This window comes from Canis aureus, chromosome 34, assembly GCF_053574225.1.
Source record: "Canis aureus isolate CA01 chromosome 34, VMU_Caureus_v.1.0, whole genome shotgun sequence".
In the NCBI taxonomy this organism is placed as follows: Eukaryota; Metazoa; Chordata; class Mammalia; order Carnivora; family Canidae; genus Canis; species Canis aureus.
In genome coordinates, this window is record NC_135644.1 from 2,826,508 (window position 1) to 2,838,756 (window position 12,249).

General features: G+C 32.3%; 1 long non-coding RNA gene across 2 annotated transcripts in view; it reads left to right on the forward strand.

Annotated features, from left to right (window-relative positions):
* The first annotated feature begins 583 nt into the window (after positions 1 to 583).
* Positions 584 to 12,249, forward strand: part of LOC144304759 (uncharacterized) — a 59,583-nt gene continuing 47,917 nt past the window's right edge. The window contains exons 1-3 of one of the 2 annotated variants that reach the window (XR_013371721.1): positions 584 to 712; positions 2,012 to 2,313; positions 6,716 to 6,915. This is a non-coding gene — a long non-coding RNA (uncharacterized LOC144304759). The remainder of the gene's footprint in view (positions 713 to 2,011; positions 2,314 to 6,715; positions 6,916 to 12,249) is intronic. The other variant, XR_013371722.1, reaches the window with a different exon arrangement.

A 12,249-nucleotide genomic window follows, 5' to 3' on the forward strand; every position in this document is an offset into this window, starting at 1 on the left:
AACCTTGATTTCCACTTGGGCAGAACAAGTTGCCAGCAGTCACGGTGGCGCTGAAAATTCTTCAGATGTTTTTAATGAGAGCTATTAATTCTCTAGCCTCTAATGACATTAATTGCTCACTACAGAACACAAAGGATATGCCTGCCTCTGAGAAAGAAGGTTCAAACGCTGATGTTAGAGATCATATTTCTCTCTGTAGCTTAAACAACAACAACTAGAACTATTGTGATATATGGATCTTTGGAAACAACTGGGGATGTTGAAAAGGAAATTAGCAAGTTGCTTGGTCTACCCTTAGATAATAGGAAAAGTATTCATTCCATATCTCTTATTAAACTTGTTTACATTAAGTGGTTCTTAATCTGTGAACACACACATAGTAACAAATGTCTTTTATGACTTATATTTGAGGAAAATACAAGAGACTGAAGTGTTATCAAGGCTTCTAAACTGTACCTATTTGCATTGTTAGATTAATATCCCAAAATGTCCAGTGACAACATTTTAGACAGAACTTTTCAATTCTTTATCCTTCTTCAGACAGTAAAGTATATATTTATTTCTCCTCAGTGTACTCACTACCCAATAATTTCCCTTGCATGAGAAGATATGGATATCTTAAGGAGTCAATATAAACTTCTCAAGAAGATATGTACACATAAGAAAATAAGTTAACATTTATTGAGCTTTAAGTAGTGCCACACATAATGAGGTAAAGTTTCATTTCATTGATGAAATACTACTTCTAGGAAGCTATTGTTTTTATATTTTAATAAAAGAGTGTTTTATATTTTGTCCTATAGTGAGTAAATGGAAGAGATGAGATTTGAATTTCAGTCTTTGATAGGAGAAACCCTGCCTTTTCCTCTACAGCATTCTCCTTTCCTTTCCCCATTTTATACTAATTAGGAAATTCATAAATTAAGAACTCATTAATGTATCACACATGCTGATTTATAAAATATATATATTCTGTGCCTATGATGGGCCCAGCCCTGTTCTAGAAGGCAAGAGAAAAATATACAAGAGAATTCTGATATATGGAGTCACATTTGAATGTGGTCAAGAATAAATTTTGGTCAGGAACAACTCTCTGGAGGGCTGACATCGCACTATGGCCTCCTTTACAAATGGGAAATGTAAAAAGAGTGTGTTTCAGGCATGGAACAGAAAATGCAAGGCCCCGAAGATGGAACTAGTTTAGTTCACAGGCTAATGGGAGGAGCCTGATTGATTACGGAATGAGAGGCAGTTGGATTTGTGGTTAGAGATATGGAAGGAGAGTCAGCAGAGGCAAACAGTGTAGGGTCCTATGGGTCATAATATGCAGATTGGAATTTTGCAGGTGAAAAGCATTTTTGAATAGTGAAATCTATAATTTTATTTATTACTTTGGTTAGTATGTGCAGAAGCATGCCTAGAATGGAATGGATCCCAACCAGGAGAATGTCCCCCTATAATCCAACTGAGAAATGATGTGTCTTGCCAAAGGAAGTTGGCAGTGGGATGAATCAAAAATGTCTTCTAGGTTTTTGACCTGAGTAACTTAGTAAATAGTCATGCCATTTATTAATTTGGAAAGACTATAGGAGAAAAAGTTGACTATAGGAGGAAAGTGACCATATGTATTATTTTCAATTCCTGATAACCTCAAGAAATAAAATTTCACAGAAATTTATTACAAGTTTAAATTATATTGGGAACTGTAATTCTGAATCAAATTTTCAGATGCATTTTCACAAAGGTTATTTTTTCTCTCTTTAGTGTTGTATATTAGTGCAACATAGAGACTAATATAGCTAATAGTGTATCCATTTTATACTTCAGCCGTAGAGCTCCATAGACTATCATCTCTAGTCACTGCAGTAAGACGTAGTCATACAGTCCTATTAAGATTTTCATAAATATTGATAAATGGTTTCTGAGCTTCTCAATTAAATTTTTCTTTTCTCTGACATTTTTGAAATTTCAAAAATTTTGTATATTTACCATTATTTATTTTTTTTTTCAGCTGAAAAAAGAACTTTTTAAAAGACTAGATCCTTTTTAAAAGGTTTTCATTTATCATCTGGCAAAACTAATCAAGTAAGAACTCATTAAGTCTAAGACACTTAAAAGCCTCTAAACAAAAGTAGAGCAAAGGAAAGTGGAAAGAGGAGCTTGTAGATGCCACCACTTTACAGATATGACCTTCTAGTCTCCAAAATTATGATTTACACTTTAGAGCACGGTTAAACACTTCATCAATATAGACCTGCCCTGAGAAAAATATATTTGGTACAGAAAGATAGTTTCTATGCACAGATAAAAATGGTGAGTTATAATATTTTGTTGATTTGTGTGAGATGATATATGCATTATATAGTTATTTAGTTGTATATTATAGAGCTTTTTAAAATTTATATACTCATATGCCAAAAATACGTTTTGAACTAAAAGAAATCTTTTGAGAAAGCATATTTGATTACAGGATAAAAATCTGCAGCTACATAATAGGAATAGTGATTATTATATACGACAAATAAATTTTCATTAAGAGGCAGAAATTCTTGTTCCTGATGGAGTCAGCATTTTTTTCTCTGACTAATTAGACATACGCTATACTTATGATAAGAAATTGTCATCTCATTAATTGTGGGTAGATCTAGTGTTCTCTTATTGTAGTCATTTCAAATTATTCTAATTTTATCCTGGGACTATTTTATCAGTACCAACTAAGAAAAAATAGATATTAGGCTAGAAAATGTGTATGTTAAAAATCTAAGTACTTATTAAAATATCTTTTAATCTATCTTCTGTAGAATTTGAAATTTTACAAGGAAAATAGCAATCAAACGTGTGTCAGTACTCTTTCCTCTGGAGTTTGTTCACTCTGCAAATAACACTTCTATCACTCCGCTTATACCTAAGATTTTTGAAAACGTAATCAGCTAGTCTTTGATTTTCTCATCTCATTCTCCTTAACACTCAGTCAAGGCTTGTCTTTTGCTTCCACTATTTCATTTAAACTGCTCTTGCCAAAGGCATTGATGAGCTTACTTTTGTTTATCAGATTTTTTTTTTTTTCATTTAAGTCATCATCAGCACTTGTCACTGTAAGTCACTCCCTCTTTAAAGCGCTTACTTTCCTTGGTTTGCAGGATATTATACTCCCCTGGTTTCCGTAATATGTCACAAAATTATTCATCCCGCCATCTGATTTGCAGGTTTATCCTTATTTATCAGATTTCCTAAGGCATGAATCCTTGCCTTTCTTTCTTTTTCTTTTTTTTTCCCCCAGCTATATACTCTCTTAAAGGAAATTTTTCCATCTTCATGCCTTCTAATTACTTCCATAAGATGACCACACCCAAATTTGTGTCTACAACCTGTATTCTTTGAACTCCTAACTCCTAACTTTGAACTCCAATGTGGTCATGCCTGTATGTAGTAGGGCACAATCCTGGCATAGCCAAAATTAAGCCTGTGATCTCTACCTTGAGAAAACCTGCTTTTTCTGCCATGGTCTCATCTCCATTGAGGGCACTTTATCTTTCCATTTGTTCAAGTAATAAACTTAATGTCATACTAGGTTTCCTTCTTTCTTTAACAACATAAAAATATAGTTAGGTTAAGAAGTAAAAAGCAATTTACTTTGCTGCATTAAAAAGTTTAAATATTGACATATATTGTGTTAATTGAAAGTATGCATACTGATGAGTAACATGGAGAATCACTATTAAAGCTATGATTTTATTTCTCAATACACAATAAATACTTACTCTTAAAGGCACCCAAGTGGCTAAGGGGTTGGGCGTCTGCCTTCGACTCAAGGCGTGATCCCGGGGTCCTGGGATCGAGTCCCACATAGGGTTCCCCACAGGGAGCCTGCTTCTCCCTCTGCCTGTGTCTCTGTCTCTCTCTGTGTCTCTCATGAATAAATAAATAAAATCTTCAAAAGAAAAGCACAATTACTCTTGAAAAGCTGATTGAATGGAAATATATTGGTGGGAATGGCAAAAGATACAGCACCTTTCATTAAGCAAATAATATTCTTTTTTTTTTTACTTTAAATGAAGTGATGCTTTATTTGCAAAATATATCAGTGGCCAGGCAAACAGGTTATCTTATAAATATTTAAATTAACTTTTAATTTAAAAAGTGGATTCCAACTCATACACTCTTTTGATGGAAGACAAATGTCAAAAATACTATCAATCAAATTAATAAGATATTTTCTAATAAAATCATAGATATGTAATATGTATTATAAGTGACTTCATTGATGATTGTTAAATTATAGAAAATGTGAAAAAAATCTATAGACACTCTGTTTTTCCAAGCTTATTATTGTCATTTTCCTTCAAACTTGTGTGGTATTCGAAGATAGTTTCTACTCTTTCTTGCATGGACCAGTTTTGAAATTATTAAAAATGTTATGATTATTATTTAATGTTTAATCATTAAGTTGCTTATAAAAGTATATGCTTGGTATTTCACATTTAAACATTAGTATGGTTTGCTTTGACTGCTTATAAATGACACTTTTAGTTGCTAAGACTAAAGAATCACATACAATTTTGATTATACCAAAAGATTGCATTAAATATATTTATTTGAAATATTTGGTGAATCAATGACAAAAAAGGTAATTCAAGTGCCACTTTCAGCAATACCATGACTTGAAATACTCAGTGTGTACTTGATAATTATTTGGAAGGTTATTGCACAGAAGAAACAAATCTAGCAAAGTATTTCTTTTTGCAGGTCAGTGAATATACTGATATGTGCTGGTGACATGTATAATTCTTGGTGACAATACAATTACTTTAGGATAAAATATATTTGAATTCTAATGAAGAAATAATTATTTTCGACTCATTGCTGACCAATATTATTAGTTATTAACTGTACCAATTATGATCAATTACACTATCTTCATATATCTATAAATATGACCATTCATCAGTCCCTTATTCTATTTTATTCATTTTAAGTAAGTTGTAGATATCAATAACTTTACTCCAAAACATGTTAAAATTAGAATCAAGGGATGCCTGGGTGACTCCGTGGTTGAGCTCAGGGCATGATCCTGGGGTCCTAGGATTGAGTCCCACATCAGGTTCCTGCAGGGAACCTGCTTCTCCCTCTGTCTACATCTCTGCCTCTCTCTCTCTCTCTCTCTGTGTCTCTCGTAAATAAATAAATGAAATCTTTAAAATAAAGTAAAATTAGAATTCAATATCATTTGTATATTTTTGATGAGATAAATTTTATATATAGTGAAAGACACCAATTTTAATGGGCTTTGACAAATCTATATATATGCATATACTATGCAAATGCATATAACGTAAAACCATAAAAAAAAGAGAGAATGTTACGTCACCTAAGAAAGGTCTATTATGCCCATCTTCTGTTGATCATTGGCCCACCCATTAGAGTTGTGTTTTCCACCAATGGTTAGTTTAGTCTGTTCTAGAACTTCCCTTAAATAAATTATAAAAGATCTATTTTTGTATAATGTTTCTTTCATCCAAAATTTCAATAAGAAATTAATCTATGTTTTACTTAAGTCAATATCAATAACCCATTCCTTTTGAAATCCATGTTTTCCATATCCCATTATCAATAACTCATTCCTTTTAATTGCTGAGTAATATTCCATTCCATTTTATGAAAATATATATGTGTTAGATTATACAAAGGGAAGCAGAGCTACTTTAGAAAAGTCATAATCAAACTGCTAAATATCACTCTAGACAGCAGTTATGGAAAAAAGACACGTTGCCTCCAGGAAGCTGAAAATAAGACTGACAGTTAAGTTTTCTACTGAAACTATAAAAGCTAGAAGACAATGAGCTGACACCTTTAAAGTGTTGATCTACATTTTAATAAAGAAAAGAGAATGAAAAGATATTAATCTAAATTTTATTTGTATTGAAAGTATCCTATGGATAGTAAGGCAAAATGTGATTTCAGAAAAATAAAATGTCTAGAGACTTTATTACCAGAAGATAGGTGAAGTGAAGACACATTACTGTAGTTCTTCAAGGTGAGATAGAACAAAATAACTCAAGAAGGAAGCATAGATATTTGGAAAAGAATAAAAATCATGGGAAAATTATCATGTGGGTAATATGCAAAAAAAACTATTAACTATTTATTTTTTTTTTATTTTTTTTTTTTTAAAGATTATTTATTTATTTATTCATAGAGACACAGCTAGAGAGAGAGGCAGAGACACAGGCAGAGGGAGCAGCAGGCACCATGCAGGGAGCCCGATGTGGGACTCGATCCCGGGTCTCCAGGATCACGCCCTGGGCTGCAGGCGGCGCTAAACCGCTGCGCCACCGGGGCTGCCCAACTATTTAAAAAACAATAATAAAATATCCTGAAAGTTTATGACGAATATAAAATTAAAATATGTGAAGGTAATAGAAGAGACAGTTTATAGTAATTCAGTCAGTTTTGAAAAGTACTTACATTGTATGGAAATCATTAACGTTGACTCTGATAAATCACAGCTACTTATTGTTACCTTCAGAATTTACTAGTGATCATCAACCTGAAATTTTTTTGTGACTTTATATTTGTGGAGCAGTTTTAGGTTTACAACAAAATTGGAACAATGTACAGAGATTTCTTATATAGCCCCTCCACCATCTGTGCATAGCATCCCCTATTAGCAATACCCACCTACTAAAATGGTACTTTTTTTCCCCTTTTTTACCAGGAAAGAACAAGCATTGGCACAATATAATCACATCAAGTCAATAGTTCACCCTAGTATTCACTTGGTGTTGTGCATTTTATGGATTTGGATGAAGGTATAATGGCGGTGACATATGCATCATAATATCATACAGGGTATTTTTACTGCCTTAAGAATCCTCTGTGCTCTTCTATTCATCTCTCCCCTCACTCTCACCTCAGGTAACCACCGACCTTTTTATTGTCTTCCTAGTTTTTCTTTTTCCAGAATAACATATACTTGGAATAATTTGGCTTCTGTCACTTAGCAAGAAGTATTCAAGTCTCCTCCATGTCTTTTCATGGCTTGAAAGTTCTTTTTTTTTATTTTAACACTGCATAATATTCCATGGTTTGGATGTACCAAAGTTTATGTATCCGTTCATCTACTGAAGGACATCTTGGTTGCTTCGGGATTTGGGTAATTATGAAAAAACAGTTATAAACACTCAAGTCTAAGTTTGTTTGGTCTGCTACAGCAAAATACCACAGAGTAGCTGACTTGTTAATAGCAAAAATTTATTGTTCATGGTTCTGGATTCTAGAAGTCTGAGATAAGGAGGAAACATGGTCAGGTGAGGACCATGGTTATGTACCTTACTCTTCAAAGGGCAGAAGGGGCCAGGCGTGGGATGTTTTTTATAATAATGCTAATGCCATTGATGAGGGAGCACTTCACCCTCATGAGCTAATTACTTTCCAGAGACCCCACTTATTAACGCCATTGCCTTTAGAGGATTGGATTTCAACATATGAATTTTGGTGGGACACAAACATTCAGACCATAACACTCCACGTGAGGGTTGGATGGTACATTAGTTTTCAACTCCTTTGAGTAAGTACTCAGGAGCTTGATTGCGGGTTCATATGGTACAGTATGTTTTATAAGAAACTGCTAAACTGTCTTCCAAAATAAATGTCCAATTTTCCATCCCCGCCAGCAACGAATGAGAGTTGGTCATTCATTGTTGGTCCACATCCTCACTAGCCATCATTTTGTTGTGTTATGGGTTTTGACCGTTCTAATACGTTTCTAGTTGTATTTCATTATTTTAATTTGCGTTTTCCTCGTGACCTATGATGTGGAACATCTTTTCATATGCTTACTCTCCATCTGCATATATTCTTCAGCAAGTTGTCTTTTTAAGGTCTTTGATCCATTTTTTAATTGAATTGTTTTCTTATTGTTGAGTTTTGTTGGTTTATTTGTTACAAGTGTTTTATTTAAATACCAATTAGTTGTCATGTAGTATAATATTAGTTTCAGGAGTAGAATTTAGTGACTCATCACTTACATATGATGCTCAGTGTAACTGTTGAGTCTTAAGAGGGTTGTTTTGTCTTGTTTTATATAATACAGATAACAGTTATTTACCCATTGTGCCTTTTGCAAATATTTCTCCCAGTTTATGGCTTATCTTTCAGTTCTCTTAACATTTTCTTTCACAGAACAGAAAATTTTAATTTTATGAAGTCAAGCTTATTATTTATTTCATGGATCATATCTTTCGTGTTGTATCTGAAAAGGCATCACCACACACAAAGTCATCTAGGTTTTCTCCAAAGTTATCTTGTAGGATACTTTTGTATTTTACATTTAGAGCTATCATGCATTTTGAGTTATTTTTTTGTGAAGGGTATGAAGTCTTTTTAGATTCAGATTTTTCATGGGGACATCATTTCAGGACCATTTTTTTGCTCTTTGCTCCATTGTATTGCCTTTGCTTTTTTCAAACATCTGTTGGCCATACTTGTAAGTGTCCTGTCTCTGAGCTCTTATTCTGCTCCATTGATCTATTTGTCTATTCTTTCACCACACTGTTTTGATTACTGTAGTTTTAGAGTGAATCTTGCAGTTGGTAGAGTTAGTCCTCCAACTTTCTTCTTCTTTTCTAATATTTGGCTACTCTGCATTTTTCACCTCTCCATATAAAATAAATTGCTGAGATTGGCATTGATTCTATAGATCAATTTATGATGACATCTTGACAATATAAGTCTTCCTATCCATGTACGTGGGATATCTCTCCATTTATTTAGCCTTTGATATTATTTATCAGAGTTTCGTTTTCTTCACATAGATCTTATGCATATTTATTAGGTTTATACTTAAATATTTTATTTTTAGGGGGTGCTAATGTAAATGGTATTGTGTTTTTATTTAAGTCCACTTGTTTATTGTTGGGATATAAGAAAGCAATTAACTTGTGTGTATTAACCTATATCCTACAATCTTGCTATAATCACTTACTGGTTTAAGGTATTGGTTTCAGGAGTCTTTTAGGTTATTCTTTCAGATTTTCTACATAGTTGATACAGCATCTGCAAACAAAGACAGTTTTATGTCTTCATTTTTATTCTGTATCCTGACATGATGCACTGGGAAGGACTTCTAGCTCCATGTTGACAAGCAGTGGGGAGATAAGACATCCTTGCTTTCTACCTGATTATAGTGGGAAAGCTTTGAGTTTCTCACTTTTTTTTTTTTTTTTTTTAGGTTTCTCACTAATAAGTATGAATGAGTTTCTCACTTCTAAGTATAATGTTTGTTGTAGGGTTTTTGTAGTTTTTAATCTATATTCTGGAGAAAACTCTTCCTTATTCCTAGTTTACTGAGAATTTTTATCATAAATAGATGTTAGATTTTGTCAAATGCTTTTTCTGCATCTATCAATTTGATTATGCCATTTTTCTTTTATGGTCTGCTGATGTGATGAACTACTTTAATTGATTTTCACATGTTGAATCAACCTTGCATTCTTGGGTAAATCCCACTTGGTCGTGATGTATAATTCTTTATTTACTTTTTTTGGATTCAGTTTACTATTACTTTGCTAGAGTTTATCCATGGCAACCATGTTTATGAAGGTTATTGGTCTGTAAGTTTTCTTAAAATGTCTTTGTCCAGTATTGGCATTTGGGTAATATATTGGTCTCATAGAGTGAGTTAGGAAGTATCCCCTCTGTTTCTAACTTTCTAAAAGAGTTGTAGGGTATTTGTCTGGTTTCTTCCTTAAATGTTTGGTAGAAATCACCAGTGAACCCACCTGGACCTGGCAATTTCTGTTTTGGGAGTTCATTGTTTATTGTTTAAAATTCTTTGTAGATATAGTTCTTTTCAGATTGTCTATTTCTTTTTGTTTGAGTTTAGGAAAATCATTCTTTCAAGGAATTTATCCACTTCATCTAAATTATCAAATTTGTAGGCATAGAATTGTTTAGAGTATTCTTTTATTATCCTTTTGATGTACTTAGGTCTTGTAATGATGTCCCCTCTTTCACTTCTTATATTAATAATATGTATCTTCTATTTTTTTAGCTAGCCTGCATATTGATTTATTAGTTTTATTGATCTTTTCGAAGAAGTACTTTTATTTTCATTGATTTCCTGTTTTAACTTCACTGATTTCTGCTCGAATTCTTATTATTTCTTTTATCCTAGCTACTTTGCATTTAATTTGCCCTTTTTTCTAGTTTCCCAAGGTATATTGCTGATTTTAAATATTTATCTTTTCTAATATATGCATTCAATACTATAAGCTTCTTTCTAAGCACTACTTTCACTTCATCTCACAAATTTTGATAAATTGAGATTTCGTTTTCATTTAGTTCAACTATTTTAAATGTATCTGGAAACTCCTTTGACCCCTATGTTATTTTGAAGTATGTTGTTTAATCCCCATGTATTTTAGTATTATCCAGTTGTCTTTTTGTTATTTATTTCTAGCTTAATACTACTATATTCTAAGAGTATATATTGTATGATTTCTATACTTCAAAATGTTAAATTGTATTTTATGGCCTAAATTATGATCTATCTTTGTGAGTATTACATGTGAGCTTGAGAAAAATGTGTATTCTGTTGTTGGATGAAATATTTTGTAAATGTCAATTATATCCAGTTGATTGATGATATTGCTGGGTTTCATTGTTTCCTTACTGATTTTTGGCCTGCTGAAGCTGTCTATATTCTGAGAGAATGGTGCTGAAGTCTCCTGTTTTGATACTGGATTCATTTATTTTTTCTTATAGTTCTATCATTTTTTGCCTTATGTAGCTTGATACTCTGTTGTTGGGTACATAGACATTAAGAGTTGTTATATCTTCTTGGAAAATTGATCCTTTTAAAATAATGTAATGCTCTTATTTATTCCTGATAATTTTCTTTACTTTAAAATGTGCTCTGTTTGAAGTTAGTATGGCTACTCCTGCTTTTTTTTTTTTTTGATTAGTGTTAACAAGATATATTTTCTTCCATTTATTTACTTTTAATCTATATGTATCTTTATATTGAAAGTGTGTTTCTTGTAGACAAAATATACCTAGCCAATATTTTTTTATTCACTCTGACAATCTCAGTGGTGCATTTAGGCCATTGACATTGATGAATTAATCCCTACTATATCCCTTACTGTTTTCTATTTATTACCCTTGTTCTTTGTTCCTTTTTTTTGTCTTCCAGTCATTATCTGCCTTTTTAAAATTTTAATTGAACATTTTATATAATTCCATTTTCTCTCTTAGTATATCTGTTGTACTCCTTAAAATTGCTGACCTTGATTTTGTAATATACCTTTTCAAAATGCAAGTCCCCTTTCAAATAACACTATGTCACTTCACAGGTACTGTGAGTAACCTATAAGAAAATAATTCTTATTTCTACTTTCCATCCCTGTGTCATTGCTGTCATTCATTCATTTCATTACATATAAGCACACACAGGCCTATATATGTATGTGTATGTGTGTGTGTGTATATATATATATATACACACACACATATACAATATCCCTAAGCATAATAATCTAATACATGGTTGCTATTATTATTTTGAACAAATTGTTATCTGTTTAATTAAAAAATATGAAAAATAAAAGTTTTTGTTTTACTTTTACTTAATTCCTTCTTTGCTGCTCGTCCTTTATGTAGATTTGCGTTTTTTTGATCTATATTATTTTCCTTCTCTCTAAAGAAATTTTTAAAATATTTTTGCAACAAATTCTTTCCATTTTTGTTTGTTGAAGAAGTCTTTATTCTCCTTTACTTTTGGGAGATAATTTGCAGGGGACAGAATTCTAGGTCGGTGATATCTTTCAACACTTTACTGCATTTTCTTCTTATACTATTTCTAAAAAGTCAGATGTAATTGTTATCTTTAGTCCTCAACTTTTCTTTTCTAAACTTTGGTATTTATCCTGTGTGCTGTTCTCTGGGATTCCTGGATCTATGGCTTGGTGTCTAACAAAAAACTGGGGGAAATTCTCAGTCCCTATTTTTTCAGCTACTTCTTTTGTTCCTCCTTTTCTTTTTTATTCATCTGGTATTCCCATTAGGCATATGTTTCACCCTTTGTAGTTGTCCCATACACCCTCGATATTTTGTTTGGGATTTTCCCCTGTTTTTGTTTTCTTTGATTTTTGCCTTTTGAGAATACTACTGAAATATGCTTTACCTCAGAGATTCACTCTTCAGTGATGTCCAGCCCACAATTAAGTCTATAAGGCACTCTTCATTTTG